Here is a 16,878-nt window from a genome sequence, read left to right as displayed (position 1 = left end):
GCGGATGAATATCTATTTCATCCCGCCTTCGAATTAGTCGACTCTCTATGTCGTACTGATCAAATATCTGAATAAAGCAATAAAATAATTTAATTAATTCTTTATTTAATTATCTCCTCGACCCGACTAAATCTATTAGTCGCATTAGACGAGAGATAAAAAATATATAATTTAAAATACATTAATTTGCTGCCCGCGATGATCAATCTATCGATCTGAGTAACCAGCAATGCCCCTTAATCCGTTAGCTATACTGATCAAATCTATTGATCATTGCATCTAACGGTGACAAATCAAATCAGGGTTGTACGCCCAAACACTAAAACATTCAAAACACTTCAAATCAAACTACGGATTTTCATCCTAATTCAAAACTGCGAATAGGCCACTCAAAAAGCCTTTAATCAATTTCAAACCACAAATCTAATTCTAAGGCGTACAACCCTGTCCCCGAACTACGTTGACTCTGATTCTCCCTAAGGAGATACGTAGGCACTTGGATAACCAAGGCGAGTCCCGCTCCCTAAAATCTCAATTTTTCCCCTATTCACTTTCTTAGCTATTAAACCTCATTATTTTATCCACAAAACTGTTACCTTAGATTCAAAGCAAATAGGAAAGGGTCGAGGGTGCCTAACATCTTCCCTCGACCTGATTATAATAACTTACCCCGATCTCTAAACTGCGTAGGGTTTCATATTCGCCCTTCAGAATAGGTGGCGACTCTAAAAGCTTAATTTTTAGGGCAGGTTGCTACAATAGGGGCTGAAGCCCCAGATACCACATGTATTGTATCTGTCGTGTCTCATTCATTTGAATTTTTTGTGACTTGTGTGAATTTGAATGTTAAACCGTTTTAACGGAAATTGTGAATTGAGATGTGTTATAACTTAAACCGTAAATATACTATTTATCATCACTTCATTTATATTGTTTGATATCTCTCCCTTTACTTGTTTTCACCGTTACCTTTATATTGGTAACGTGCAGCTGATAGCAGTGGGTGAAGAGAAGCCGCCATGAGTCAAGTCGGTATTCGCTCTGATATGTAGCACTCGGGGGGACAAACGAATATTTTCTTTAATCATTTAATTGCTGAATTTTATGATGTTTTGTTTTGGCTTGTACGTTGATGTTAAATTGAGAAAGATGCTATGATGATGAGACTAAATTTTGGTGAAGTTTTATGAATTTTGCTGCGAAGTTAATTTTATTTGACGAAGTGCTTTTGAGGATAAAATTAAATGTTATAATTTTCCCGTCTTAATTTGTGTGCTATGTATCTATATGAAGGTGTGTATGCCGTATGTGAATTAAATGACGAATATGACATCCTATTTTATTGTGTGAATATTTATACTCTGATTTTTGAAATAAGTATTTAGGTAGATTTTGGGTGTTACATTGTGACCAAAAGTCAACTCTCTAGAGAATTAGGTCAAAAACCTTAGTTGTGTACCAGATGAATTTGGAAGTTGTTGATATAGAATTGAACTATACTTGGGCTTGGATATTGATGAGTGGAATCACATGAGTATATGAGAATTCTTGAGCTCCTTTGTGAGTCTCAAAACCCTAATTTTCCTGAGCCTCTTGATCAATCACCTACCTGGGGAAACAAACAACAAGCAAACATAATCTTTTTGTATAATTTTGGTTAGCAAATGATGCATGATTGATTATGAATGATGATAATGATGATGATGATCACACTCTTTTCAAAATGAGGTGGGATCTCAAGCTAAAAAATTGGGGTACAACAGGATCAATAAGCCATAACGGAAATGACGATCGTTACAGAATTTGTGTTGTAGGCATGTGGTCCAGCCTTTAGGGTTTATTAGGAATTGAAATTGCCTACTAAGTAATGATAGTGGAACATTGAATCTCTATTTCTTATGGATACATGGGTTATTCCCTTAACTTCTCTTTTTCATTATCTTTGACAAAGACATGTCATTCCCCACGTTTCCCTATATTGAGCAAGCAGGAGTGACATGGGAAATATCATCTCCCTCATGGGAGATAAGATTTAATCGCCCTTTATTGGCGACATGGTCTCCTTGCCTTTTGTGGGCCCTTCGCAATATATCGCTAGATACATATAAGACTTTGGCTGTTGGGTTTGCATTTTTGAAAAGTGAAAAAGAGTATTACTTTACATGGGCTTTAGAAGTGTATCAGACTATTTTAAAAGACCAAGAAAATATGCCACAAGTGATTTTCATTAGTCACAATACAACACTGATGAATCTGGTTGGAAAGGTGTTTCATATGTCATATGCTTTATTACGTAGAGATCATATGACAAACAACGTGAGAGGTAGGCTTAAGCATGCGGTGGATACCAAACAAAACAAGGTTGAAGACGAAAAATTTTCAAACCTGGTGTAATACTGGAAAGCATAATGGTTGCGTGGAGAGCTATAATAAATTCTTCTTTGGAAGCATTATATGTTTGTAGGTGTTTTCATGTTGGTTGCATTTGTGGTAAAACATACCTGGGTGTTTAATGTCTTGACCAATGTCATGACATGCTTTTTACAAACTTTTACAAACTTTTTCTTATACGCTTTTCAACCACAATTAACCAACAATTTTTACAAACTTTTTCTTATACGCTTTTCAACTTCTTTTCAAGAGTTTTCAATTTCTTTTAGCTTTTGGCCGATGATTCTCAATATGAGGCCTCCCTTTTATTTACAATTGTTTTTTAATTGATTGGAACCATATGATGAATATTGTCGGATGGTATTTGTTTTCAAAGAAATTGTTTTTTTTTCTCACGTAAATAATCATACACTAACAATTTGAGATCTTTAAAGTGCCAGTCATATAAAAGTATGTTTGTGTTAATGTTCAAGATGTGGTTTTTTCTGCATAGTAACTATATTGGTTGGGTGAATGTCTTAAGACAATGCAAATTCTGAGAAATCAAATTCAATTTGACCCTTCATCCATACTTTTACTAAAAGTCAACCACTAAAAGTCAACCTTTACAGTTATAGCCATCATCGATTATATTACACTCTATCATTATATATTATCTCAAACTTTACAATAATATTCCATTACGTTGTTTTGGGTTTTATTGCAATGTTCTGTTTTTTTAGGAAAATGAAAGAAGCCATTCACTAATTTCATGTACAGAGAAACCAAAAAGAAAACGACAAGAGCATCCTTCAAAAACGTCTTCAACGAATCCGCCTGAGTTCATCGCATTCATACACACTCTACAGACTCAAACTCAACAAGAATCAAACAAGGCTTCACCGATTCAGAGCCTCTATGCCATAACTTCAGATTGAAATCGCTGGAAACACAACCAAAGCGCATCCAAGCCCCTTCATCTCTTCCGAATGCACATCATCATCATCGACACAACAACGATGACATAACCCATTTTTTTAGTTGATTTCAAAAACAACAATTGCTCTTTTCTTTTGTGTTTATGGCAGGTAACAGAAAATTTGGGAAAGGTGCAAGGAATAAATCAAAATCAAAAACACCAGTGTTGCAGATCCGATATCGATCCGCCGCCATCACACGTGACTCCACCACCTTCTCCGACCGCACAACGACACAACCACCGCGCCGGAGTTTGATCACCAACGATCGTGCGAAAGCATCACACCCACACAAACTTCCGACGCCGTGAACCACTCGCACGACCACCGCGCCGGCAACAACACAACCCGCAACACCGACGCATCTCCAAAATCAACTCACAGCAACCCAACGCAACTAGCACCAATTCAGAACGTTTTCCGATTCGGTATACTTTATTACTCGTTCCCTTTATCGCTGCATTTTATGCTCCAATCTACTGCTTATTTGATGTTGCTGTTTGTTTATATTGTTGAAATATGAATGTTGAGTAAGTGGAGATCAATGGAGAGAGGACTTGAAAGAAAGAGATGATTTTGTTGTTGTTTGTTTGAAAAAGCATGAGATTGACGTAAGAGATAAGTTCAGAGTGAGAGTGAGAGTGAGGCCGAGTGAGAGAAAGAGGAAAGGGATGGTTTGTGTTATTGCTCCTCTAGGGTTTTTCCCTCATTGGAATTTCGTTGGGCCTCCTCTGTTCACCAAACCCGACCCAATCCGTTTTTTATTCAATACAGCTCCCCATCACCTGCGGCTACACCCCCTATTGGGTTTATTTTAATCTTCAATTTGGGCCGAGCCTCAAGGCACAGCGCCTTTATATCCTCTTTTCAGTTATTCTGTCACTCTTTTAATGTTTGTGGTGGAATGGTAGAAATACCTCTCTGTAAAGATGATTTCATGTCTCTTTACTGTAAACAGATATTTAATTCAAGCTTCAACCTTGAGCTTTAAGCAAGGCACCAAAAATAATTAATTTCCCTAATTAGTTCTCCGAACTACAAAAAGCTCTGACTTCCATTAGGGATATGTAGGCATGAGGTTCACAAGGAATCTCAGCGAGCTAATAAAAAACCAAAAATAGTCAGTCAGTCTGTCTTTATTTTAATTCAATTCAATTCTCTCTCCTAACACAAAGGAGAAACTTTCCCAATAATAAGCAACAAACACAAACACATAGACACAAAGAAGGTCCCCGTAGAGTACTACGGATATGTAGGGTGCTTAAACTCTTCCCTATGTATAACCGACCCCCCGGACTCCAAAATTTCTAGTCTAGGTGAATCCCCACACTTAGCAAACTCCTAGGGTTTATTTGAGATCTTTTCCCCCTTTCCTACTCGTAGGATAATTAAAAAGTTCATATGATATCGTAGGAAGAACTGAAACAAAATTCATCCCGCCCCGGGCGCATCCTCCTTCCAAATTTCGCGTGAAGGGTCTAGCGTGCCGTCCTCCCAAGTGAAACAGGGAGGTAAAGAAAACGACAGCTACACAGAGAAGTCGTCCATAAATACTTCCATTATCCCATCCAAGAAATCGGCAAAGTGTCATACCCCAAAATTTGCCCGATCAATTCACATCTTTTAATTCATCAAGGGTCAAAATTAAGAGTCATGGGGTTTGACATTCACATTGTCAAACTCACCCCCTTATAAAACACCTTGAGTTAAAATGGGGTGAAATTAACAGGTATCTTGGGTCCGAACATTTGGCCCATCTGTCTCAGGCTGGGATCATGTTTGGGGATATTCTAATGGGTTTTTATTTTCGAAAAATATATATTTGATTGGTAAGTTATTGATTTAGTTCTATTAGTATTTAATTTTGTTAAATGTTTATTATTAATATCATTACTAATATTAGGATTATCATTTGAGTTTTTTATTATGATCAGATTATTATTATAGTTTTTTATTTATAAGTATTATTAATCATTAGGATTAGGATTTTTATACATTATTAGAATTATTAGTATTATTATTATTAAGATTATTTTTAATTATTATGTTAGTTGGGCAATAGGCCCATTAGGTGTAGAAATACCCTAAATTGACTAATATAAATACAAATATTTTCTAACAAATGAGGGGGGCATTCTCTCTAATCCTAATACCACGTACAGACAAATGTTTCAGTAATTGAGAAAGTACAAGATTGGCTGCAGAAAACTTTATTAAAACACAAAAAAGTCGTGAACGAAGAGAAGCAGCGGAAGGATTTTGGGACCAATTCAGGGCAAACCAAACATCTGAATCAATCTCCTGGAGTTCTCTGAGTGTAACCAAATCACCGGCGTCGATCTGAACGCGCTTATAGGTACCCGGACGTTCACGTTCTATGCTCAAAAAATGTCGATTCGAGATCCATCATATATGCATCATAAATCGAATTTGAATACATGTTTGTGTTTCTAATCTTGTTCAGAATCTCCCTGTGTCGTTTAATTGAAGTTTTATTGCAGGTTTCGTGAATCACCATTGCTAGGGTTCTTGAGCTCTGATTTGGGGATTGTTAATTAGGGACAAAATTAAATAAGATTAAGGACATTATTGGACTTGGGAGGTTATTCACGGTTGATTGGGGTTATTATCAGTTATTAATTGATGATGAATCGCAGGTTACTTAGGAGGAAGGCTGAGGCCGGTTGAAAGTTTATGCGCTTCAGGAAAAAAAGTGGAGTAGACGAAGCTACAGTATCGGCGCGCAGGTTTTAAATTTATGAAGCAGTTTTGTTTAATATATCATGTTATCGATGCATCTTTTAAACAGACGGATTGCTTGGTTGGAATGGTAAGTGGGGTGTTTTGAGGTAAGGGGCGTGGGTTCGATCCCCACCCCAACATTATTTTTAATGAAAACGCAGGTTACTTGATCTAGTGCCATGCGTCCTCATTGGCTTATGACGCACCTTCCGCTCTCACCACTGGATGAGCAGTTCATCAGATCTAACGTCAGCAAGGAAGAAGTTCATCATGCACCCTCAAAACCTCAACATACATGATTACTACCAGGTTTTCTTCATATATTTATTTTATTATTTATTTTATTTAATTAGGTTAATTGGTTAGAATTAATAGTTAATTTAATTTAATTAATTCTTTTTAGGGTTTGGTGAAATTTAGGATTAGAATAGTAAACTGGGATTAGGTTTAGGATTATCACCCGATTATTCGATTATTTCGGTTAATTTATTTAATGAATTTTAACTATGATAAATCATAAAAAACCCTAGGAATGTGTAACCAATACATTAGGGTTTGCCCAATCCCACTGGCCACTTGGCCAAAGTTTTAGGATTTAATTTGTTATTCGTTCCGACTTAATCTATTAGTCGCAATGATTAATAATCGATTAATTTAATTAATCAAATCCAACAATAAAACACATTTTATTTTGCTAAATGGTTCTAACCAAATCTATTGGTTACAATGATTAGCATACTTAACTCGTTATCGTGTAGTAATCAAACTTATTGGTTTTGAGGGATAACGATAAATAATTTTAATTACAATATTAAAATATACTCCATTTGTTGTCCGTGACGATCGAATCTATCGATCAGAGCAACCAGCAATACATTATTTAATCCGTTAACGATAATGATCAAACCTATTGATCATCGCAACTAACGGTGACATATTAAACCAGGGTTGTACGCCAAACATTTAAAACACACTAAACCACGAAACTACGGATTTTCATCTCTTCAATACTGCGAATTTCAAATCTACGATAAGGTAATTCAAAATACCTTCGAACTTCGCATTTCAAAAACTATGACAAGGTAACTCAAAATACCTTCAAACCATATCAAATCAAACTCAAAGGCGTACAACCCTGTTCCCGAACTACGTTGAATCTGATTCTCCATAAGGAGATACGTAGGCACTTGGTAACAAGGTGAGTCCCCCTCCTCAAAACTCTAATCATGTTCATAATATTTGTTTGTCAACCTTATTAATTTCTGTCATCTTTCTTTATAACCTTGCCATAAACCTTTACTTTACAATGCAACCTTTAGGAAAGGGTTGAGGGTGCCTAACACCTTCCCTCGACCTGATTATAATAACTTACCCTGAATCTTTAAACTGCGTAGGGTTTCCTATTCGCCCTTCAGAATAGGTGGCGACTCTAAACCTTTAATTTTTAGGGCAGGTTGCTACAGCTGGCGACTCTGCTGGGGATAACTATAATGGTGAATTATTATGCTCCTATAAGTTTAGGCAGGGTTTAGGTTTTTGACAAACATTTAGGTTTTGGCGAATTTTTAGGGTTTGGCTAATCCACCGTTTTTAGGGTTTCGGATTAGGGTTTATGGTTTATTATAAATATTTAAATTTTATTTATTTATTTATTTACTTGCAATTTCATTTATTTACATCAATTCATTTATTTGCCGTAATTTAATTAAATATTGGAATATTTGTTATTTTTACCGCATTCTTTTGGGATATATAAATTGCTGTTAAACCTAAGCGAGGGAATTATATTTAAGACCAGAGGGGAATTACATCGCCTACGAGTCTTATTATAATTCCACTTAGAGTGGGTTGAATATCCGGAAATGTCTGATACGAGGCTTGACCTTGTTGAGGGCTGGACTTGGTATTTAGCTGATCTCTCTGGAAACCTACCCCTAAAATTCGAACCTCATGGATAAAATGAGCTGTTCTAAAATCCAAAGAGACAAAAAGTCTCGGCGGATACGAACGACCCCATGAGACCTTCTAGAACATACCAATGGGAAGGGTAGGCACCCTAAGCCGTTACGTCGAACCTATTAACCTAGGGCTTGTGTGCTTATGTGCTTATTATATATGTGCAATTTATATACTGCGAATGTCTTGCATTTTAATTTTGCAGGTACTCCTACGCGTCCCCTGGCCCGCAGGGACCCTATTTCCAAGACCATGTCCTTCCCACGAAGGACATCTCCATTTATGCACGTCGATTGGCCTCTCGATGGCCATGAGACCTAGTGACTGTCATGAACGGTCACTCCGCGCTTGCATCTACGCACTCCCTAACCATAGGGATTTTCTTTTTATACCTTCGTATTTTTACAACTACGTGTCCTTCCCACGAAGGACATCTTCGTTAGCATACGTCGATTGGCCTCTCGATGGCCATGAGATCCAGTGACTGTCTTGAACGGTCACCCCGTGCTTGCTCCTACGAACTCCCTAGCCTGTAGGGATTTTCTCTTACGTCCATGTGTTTTTACAACGACGCGTCCTTCCCCTGAAGGACATCCTCATTAACGCACGTCGATTGGTCTCTCGATGGCCATGCGATCTAATGACTGTCTTGAACGGTCACACCGTGCTTATTCCCGCGCATCCTCTAACTTGTAGGGTTTGGGTTTCCATTTATGCATCTTCAATGCCTAGCCTGTAGGGATTTCACTTCATTCGATATCGTCCTTAGATAGGTTGTGTTCCGCATAGAGAACCTCCCCACGAGGGATAACTTCATTGGTACACGTCGAACGGCCTCTCGATGGCCATGAGATTTGGCGACTGTCTTGAACGGTCACCAGCCGCTACCTTCTGCATACTCCCTAATCTAAGGGATTTCCATTGGCGTGTCGTAACATCTACCTTGCAAGGATTTCGCTAAGGGTCTAATGTCACCTCCAAGGCTATCCCTAGGATTATATGTCACACGTCTGCATTGCATATTGTCGCACGCTCGCGAAAAATGAACAGAGTCACCACCAATATATTTATCCCATAAGGGAAAGGGATATCAGAAAACCTAACAAAGGAAGGAACAAGGTCTTGCGACCAGAGAATCTAGGTATGGGAGTCGGTTACGCGAGGGGAAGGTATTAGCACCCCTCGCGCCCATCGTACTCGATGGTATCCACCTATGTTTGTTTCTATCTAAAGGGTGTATATCTATGTCTATGTCTATATGTGAATGCATGCAAAATGTAGGGAAAATAAAGAATTGTACTCGCACGGGCCCTACCCCGCTGCTGCCTACGTATCCTTTTCAGGAATCAGAGTTATCGTAGCTCGGCTCAAGATTTTCTGTTTGTTTTTGTGTTTTTTAGTTGGGCGGAGTTAACGCTCGCGCTTTTGCATAAGGGGACAGCCTAGGATGCAATGGAGCGGAGATAACAATGCCCTTAAGAAAGGAGAGAAGAGAGAGAGTTTGAGTGTTTCGAGGAAATACCTAAGGCAAGGGAAACTCGAGTTTGTTAGAACAAGATTTGTTCTGATCAATTATCTTAGTTTTGATGATAACAATAATATGAATTTTGCTTAAGATAATATGGTACTCTAATCCAATGCAATTTCCTTTTCAGGAAATATATAAAGAGTATGCATAATTCAGCGCTCAGAAGCTTTGTCTCAAAGGGTTCAGCATGCAACATCAGAACATGGTCTGGCAAGACATCAGAAGATGGTCGAAGCAGAATCAGAACATGGTTCTGTGGAAGCATCAGAAGAACATGAGATCAGAAGCACTGAAGTTCTGATGGTATCACGCACAGAAGCACTTCAAGGTCAGAAGATCAGAAGATGCTTTGCACCAAGCTGTTTGACTCTGATGATATTCAAACGTTGTATTCACAAACATCAGATCAGAAGGAAGTACAAGTGGCAAGCTACGCTGACTGACAAAAGGAACGTTAAAAGCTATTAAAGGCAACGTCAGTAGACACAGCGTGAACAAGGCTCGAGGTAGTTGACAAAAGCGTATAACATTAAATGCGATGCTGTACGGAACACGCAAAGCATTAAATGCACTCAACGGTCATCTTTTCCAACGCCTATAAATATGAAGTTCTGATGAGAAGCAAGGTTAACGATTCTGAACAAAAACAACTCATATTAACTTGCTGAAACTCTGTTCTACTCAAAGCTCAGAATCTTCATCTTCATCAAAGCTCACTACATTGCTGTTGTAATATATTAGTGAGATTAAGCTTAAACGTTAAGAGAAATATCACAGTTTGTGATTATAGCTTTTAAGAAGCAATTGTAATACTCTTAGAATTGATTACATTAAGTTGTAAGGAACTAGAGTGATCGTGTGGATCAGAATACTCTAGAAAGTCTTAGAGGTTATCTAAGCAGGTTGTAACTAGAGTGATCGTGTGGATCAGAATAATCTAGAAAGTCTTAGAGGGTATCTAAGCAGTTGTTCCTGGAGTGATCAGTGTGTGATCAGAAGACTCTGGAAGACTTAGTTGCTGACTAAGTGGAGAACCATTGTAATCCGTGCGATTAGTGGATTAAATCCTCAGTTGAGGTAAATCATCTCTGCGGGGGTGGACTGGAGTAGTTTAGTTAACAACGAACCAGGATAAAAATAACTGTGCAATTTATTTTTATCTGTCAAGTTTTTAAAGCTACACTTATTCAAACCCCCCCTTTCTAAGTGTTTTTCTATCCTTCAATTGGTATCAGAGCGCCGGTTCTAAGGTGCAAGCACTTAACCGTGTTTAGAAAAGATTCAGGAAGAGAAAAACGCTTCAGTAAAAGATGGCTGATGAAACTGCAAAGTCTACATCTACATCTGGCTCTGCTGAGCAACACAACGGTAACAATGGTTATACTAGACCGCCGGTATTTGATGGTGAAAACTTTGAATACTGGAAAGATAAACTGGAAAGTTATTTTCTTGGTCTAGATGGTGATCTATGGGATCTTCTGATGGATGGTTACAAACATCCAGTAAATGCCAGTGGCGTAAAGCTGACAAGGAAAGAAATGAGTGATGATCAGAAGAAGCTTTTCAGGAATCATCATAAATGCAGAACTGTTTTGCTGAATGCTATCTCTCATGCTGAGTATGAGAAGATATCTAACAGGGAAACGGCCTATGACATATATGAGTCCTTGAAAATGACTCATGAAGGAAATGCTCAAGTCAAGGAGACTAAAGCTCTCGCTTTAATCCAGAAGTATGAAGCCTTCAAGATGGAGGATGATGAAGACATTGAAAAGATGTTTTCAAGATTTCAAACTCTTACTGCTGGATTGAGAGTTCTTGACAAGGGATACACCAAGGCTGATCACGTAAAGAAGATCATCAGAAGCTTACCCAGAAGATGGGGTCCTATGGTGACTGCATTCAAGATTGCAAAGAATCTGAATGAAGTTTCTCTGGAAGAGCTCATCAGTGCCTTGAGAAGCCATGAAATAGAGCTGGACGCAAATGAGCCTCAAAAGAAAGGTAAGTCTATTGCATTAAAATCCAATATCAAGAAATGCACTAACGCTTTTCAGGCTAGAGAAGAAGATCCTGAAGAATCAGAATCTGAAGAAGAAGATGAACTGTCCTTGATCTCCAGAAGGCTAAATCAACTCTGGAAGAACAAGCAAAGGAAGTTCAGAGGCGTCAGAAGTTCAAAGAAATTTGAACGTGGAGAATCTTCTGATGACAGAAGATTTGACAAGAAGAAGGTCATGTGCTATGAATGCAATGAGCCTGGACACTTCAAGAATGAATGTCCAAAACTTCAGAAGGAAAATCCCAAGAAGAAATTTCACAAGAAGAAAGGTCTTATGGCAACCTGGGATGAGTCAGAAGATGATTCAGACTCTGAAGATGAGCAGGCTAACTGTGCGCTGATGGCGACAGAAGATGACGGATCAGAATCTACATCAGAATCAGATTCTGAAGAGGTATTTTCTGAACTTACTAGAGATGAGTTAGTTTCCGGTCTAACAGAACTTCTGGAATTCAAGTCTCAGATTAGTCTCAAATACAAAAAGCTGAAAAAGCTATTTGAATTTGAAACAAAGAAGCTTGAGCTGGAGAATTCTGAATTAAAAGAAAAACTTTTAAAATTATCCAATAATGTTGGATCTCCTTCTGATTCAGAAAAATCCACTCCTAGTCTAAACCATATTCTGAAAGAATATGATTTAAGTTTCAGGAAGTTCTTATCTAGAAGTATTGGCAGAAGTCAGCTAGCTTCTATGATATATGATGTGTCTGGAAACAAAAGAGTCGGCATTGGTTTTGAGGGTGAAACCCCATACAAACTTGAACCTGTTGATGAAATGAAATTCACATACAAGCCATTGTATGATCAGTTCAAGTATGGTCACTCCCATGATATTAGGCACACTTCACATGCTCAAAGTTTTCACATAACACACACCAAAAAGCATGTGACACAACCTAGGAAATATCATGAAACTCACATTAAAAATTATCATGTTGTTCCTCCTATTGCTTACAATGTTAAACCCAAGTTCAATCAGAACTTGAGAAAATCTAACAAGAAAGGACCCAAGAAGATGTGGGTACCAAAGAAAAAGACTATTTCTTTTGCAGATTCTCTTGGCGACAAAGAAGATAAAAGTCAACATGTCATGTCACCTGGACTCAAGTTGGTCTCAACACTTGAAGGGAAGAAGGACTGTCTTCCAAGTTCGGGTACTTAAATCTGTTGAAGAAACTATGTTCGTAGGAGATCAGAAAAGAAAGTTTATTAGTCTTGGAACCATCTGTTTTGTTTGTTTCTAAAGCAATGATGTTTCGTTCTTGATTATTCTGAAGGCTCTAAAATGCTACAGAATATACAATATTGAAACATTGATTGTGGACGAATCAATAAATATCTGGTTTGATGATAAACTTGTTTCTGATGAAACAAAGCAGCTTAAGAATTTCTGCAGATACAGTTTTGTCTTATCAGAAGCTGCAGAACAAAGAAGTGAATCTCCAGAAGCTGTGTATATCAGAAGTAATGGATCAGAAGATCATTCAGATTTATATCAGCACACTTCAGAAGGAGTGTTTCCAGAAGAGAAACTTGATCAATTCAGAAGCAGTGATCGGAATCAGAAGGCGTAAAGCCTATTGAATATTTCACATCTGTCATCCATTATCTGATGATGAACACGTGTCTCTACGGTCAGTACGAAGCGTGCAGTTGAAAAGACGCCGACCTAGGTAACTGTTTTAAATCATTTCTTTTACCACGATCTCTCTCCTCACGTCACTCGTCATTTAATGAAAATGATTTCTTTTGATTCTGAAACTATTCATTTTTGTTTATTTATTCTTTTTCATTCTCTATTTTATATTCGTCTCCTTATATTCTTTTCAAATCATATCATACATCTTTTTCGCTCCCTTGTCTCTCTTTCTTCTTGCATTCTCTCGTTTGAAAAGTTCTTAGCCGTTTTCTAAAACCCTAATCAAAAACCCAGTTCTCTTCTCTTGTTCGTTTTTGTTCATTCTGCATCCATGGCTGCCTTCTCATCCCAAAATGTTGATACATCTGTTCCTCACCATCTCCAAGAAGAAATTTTGCAACTTACTCCTGTTGTTGCATGCTCTATTCCCAAGGACAAATTAGAAGTTATATGTGAACTTATTGTTGATTTTGACAACCTTGAAGAACATGGATTTCATCTTAAAGAAGACATCATTTTTCAAGGATGGACCTCGTTGTTTGCTGAGTTCGTTGGCCCAGTTTATCCGGATCTTGTCAAGGAATTCTGGGCACATGCTGTGGTTGCTCCAAAATCAATACTTTCTTTCGTCCATGGAAAGTTTGTTGTTATTACTGAAAACATCCTAAGAGTGATGTTTGATCTGAAAAACCCTGAAGGGGCTTTTGAGATTGATCAAAGGGCAGTTTGGGAAGATGTTCTATCCACTCTCTATCCAAATGTCAAGAAAACAAAAAACGTCAAGGATTTGAGAGATGTCTACAAAATCTGGACAAAGATCATTCTTGGGTGTTTCTACCATAGGAAAGGAACACATGCCTCGGATTTCATCAGTAATGAGCAAAGGTATATCCTTTATTGCATTGCCACTAGGAAGAAGGTTGATGCGATCTACATCATCTTCAACCATTTGTGGAAAGCAGTAAAGGATTCCAGAAACGCTTTCAGAGAAAAAGGTGGAACAATCATTCCTTTTGGAAGGATTATTTCAAATCTTTTGGTGCATTCAAAGATTGTTGAAAGCCTGGAATCTGAAGGTATTGTGAAAGACCTTGCTGTCACATCTGGGGCTTGTTTGAATGCATTCACTTTGAAGAAGATGAAGGTAATTAAGACTATCAGTAAGACTCCTCAACCTCTTACTGATACAAGAATCAGAAGAGCACCTGTTCTTGCTGAGTTTGAAACCTTCTTCAACTGTGAGGTACCTGTAGTCAAAACTAGGTATCTGTTATCACAAGAAGAAAATAAATATCTAAAAAATCAAGAGAAGGGTGCTCCAATGAAAATAAATAAGAAGAAGGAAGAAAGGACTAAAAGAAAGCATGATTATCCTCCTGCTGTCTCTAAGAAACAAGATGTTTCTAAAGAGGTCATTGCAAAGGTTGCTAAGTCTGTCTCTGATGAGATTGAGAAGAAAGGGAAAGAAGCTGTTGAGAAGAAGAAAACAAGAAAAAGGAAGATGATTCTTCAAGAGTCTGATGAAGAAAATGTCTCTCAAGAGGCTGAGAATCAACCAGAAGTTCTGGCATATGTCAGAAGGAAAGAAATCTCTAGCGGCAAAGCAAAGATTATTGAAGAGCCGAAGAGTAAGAAGCAGAAGAAGACTGAGGATGTGGCCAAAGCTTTTCTGAGAAGTTCCAAAGGTATATGCATTTCTGAACCTGATTCTGTTCCTGCTGTTCGTTCAGAAGTTGCACCAATAGAGGTTGTCCCTACACCTGAACCAGAAAAAGCCACATCAGAATCACCTGTCTTTGTCCATGTTCTTACACCTCCATCTTCTCCTATAACCATTCCTTCCTCTCCACCTACCATAAATCCTGTTCTGGATATACCACCCCTTCAAACTCTCTTTCCATCTCAACCTTCTCCCAATGCCACCTTTGAACATACTCCCTCCACCTCTCAAAACAATCTTTGTGATTCTCCTCTTCCAACCTCTGCATCACATGAGCAGCTGCTCCGTGATTGCAACTACACTCCCAAGCCTCGTCCTGAAGCTGAAGTGGTAGTGTTAGATTCTGATACTGAAGCAGAATCTTCTTATAGGTTGGATAGAGAACCTCATCCGTACTTCACTTCCAACCCTGCCTTTTCAAAAACCCAAATAAAATTCCGCCCTGTATACCCTATTGGTGTAGTTTTTGAAAAAATAAAGAGGAATCTCAGAAGTATCTTTGATACTCTCAGAATTGCTGAAAGTTCTGGATTGAATGATGTTGCTATGCGGAACTTCTGGAGGATCTTTCGCAGAGAATCAGATGCTCTGTTTTTAGAACTTCAGGAAGCCTGTGTAGCTGCTGCCCCACGGCCTCGTGGAATTCTGAGGAATTATGAAGACTTCTGGTTTGCTAGTCTCAAAGGAAGACATCTGTTGGAAGAGAAGCCCTTCTTGGATGAGATGGAACAATTAAGACTGGCTGCTGAAATGGAAGCAAATCCATGCAGGGATATTGTTATCTTTATTCCTGATTATCCTGTTCTGCTCGGAGACGTTAAGACTCTCTTTAACTATCTGAGGGAAAACCCTTCTGAGAAAGACCCAAGCTTGGTCATTCCAGAAGTTGTTGACCCACCAGAAGTTGAAGGTCCTTCTGCTCCCAGGAATCTAGCTGCCATTCTTCAGGCACTTGAGAATGGAGACTCGGAAATTCCTGCTACAGAATATGGAGATGCTTCTATGCAAGAAGCAGATGCTGAAGATCATGTTGCTGAATCAGATCCTGTTGAGGAAATCCCTGCAAATGATCTATCCATGGAAGCTACAGATCAAGTTGCTATTCCTGTGGTTAAAAGCGTTGAAGCTTCTTCTGATGAATCTTCTCGTCTTGCAAGGACTCTGGAAGAAATTCAGAAGAGACAGGATGAGCAAAGCTCACTCAATGCTGAGTATAGAGCTTTCATGGTGAGGCAAGATGGACACAACAATGAAGTTCAAGAGATGTTGGCCAAGATCTTGTCAAGGCTAGGGCCATCTTAGATTGAGTCTGTGTTGTTTCTTTTCGTTGCATCTGTTTTTGTGCATCTGATCTTACTTATCTTCATGTACTTCTGTACCTGCTGTTTGAACTTCAATGAAATCATCTTCTTCCTCCGTGTGTTTCGTTTTGTTTGTCTCTGAATCTTTTTTGTTTTTTGATGATATGACAAAAAGGGGGAGAAATATGTGATAAATGATTTGATTTAATCAGTTGCTTTTACTAACAAGAACTGCAAGTTCTATATGGTTTAGGTGTTTTGCAGGTGTTTTGCAGGTATAAAGAAGTGAAGAGAATCTTCAAAGCAAACACTAGAAGCAAAACCATAAGAAGTGTTATTCTGTAAAAAGAATAAGCTCATGGAAACTGAAGCAAGCTAAGTGCTGTCAAGCTTCAGAAATCAGAAGCAAGAAAGAAGAATGAATCAGAAGCACTGATAATAGAATTTGATCCATATTTGTCTATTTGCTCTGACAAAATTCTATTTGCTCTGATACATTATTTTAGCCTATATGGCTCTGATACATATCATGTGTTCGAATATACATTTTATGTTCTGACTCGTTCATACTGACTTTTGTCGT

The sequence above is a fragment of the Vicia villosa genome, unplaced genomic scaffold, assembly GCF_029867415.1.
Source record: "Vicia villosa cultivar HV-30 ecotype Madison, WI unplaced genomic scaffold, Vvil1.0 ctg.001489F_1_1, whole genome shotgun sequence".
In the NCBI taxonomy this organism is placed as follows: Eukaryota; Viridiplantae; Streptophyta; class Magnoliopsida; order Fabales; family Fabaceae; genus Vicia; species Vicia villosa.
The sequence above is the reverse complement of the archived record's forward strand: the minus strand, read 5'-3'. Positions refer to the sequence as shown.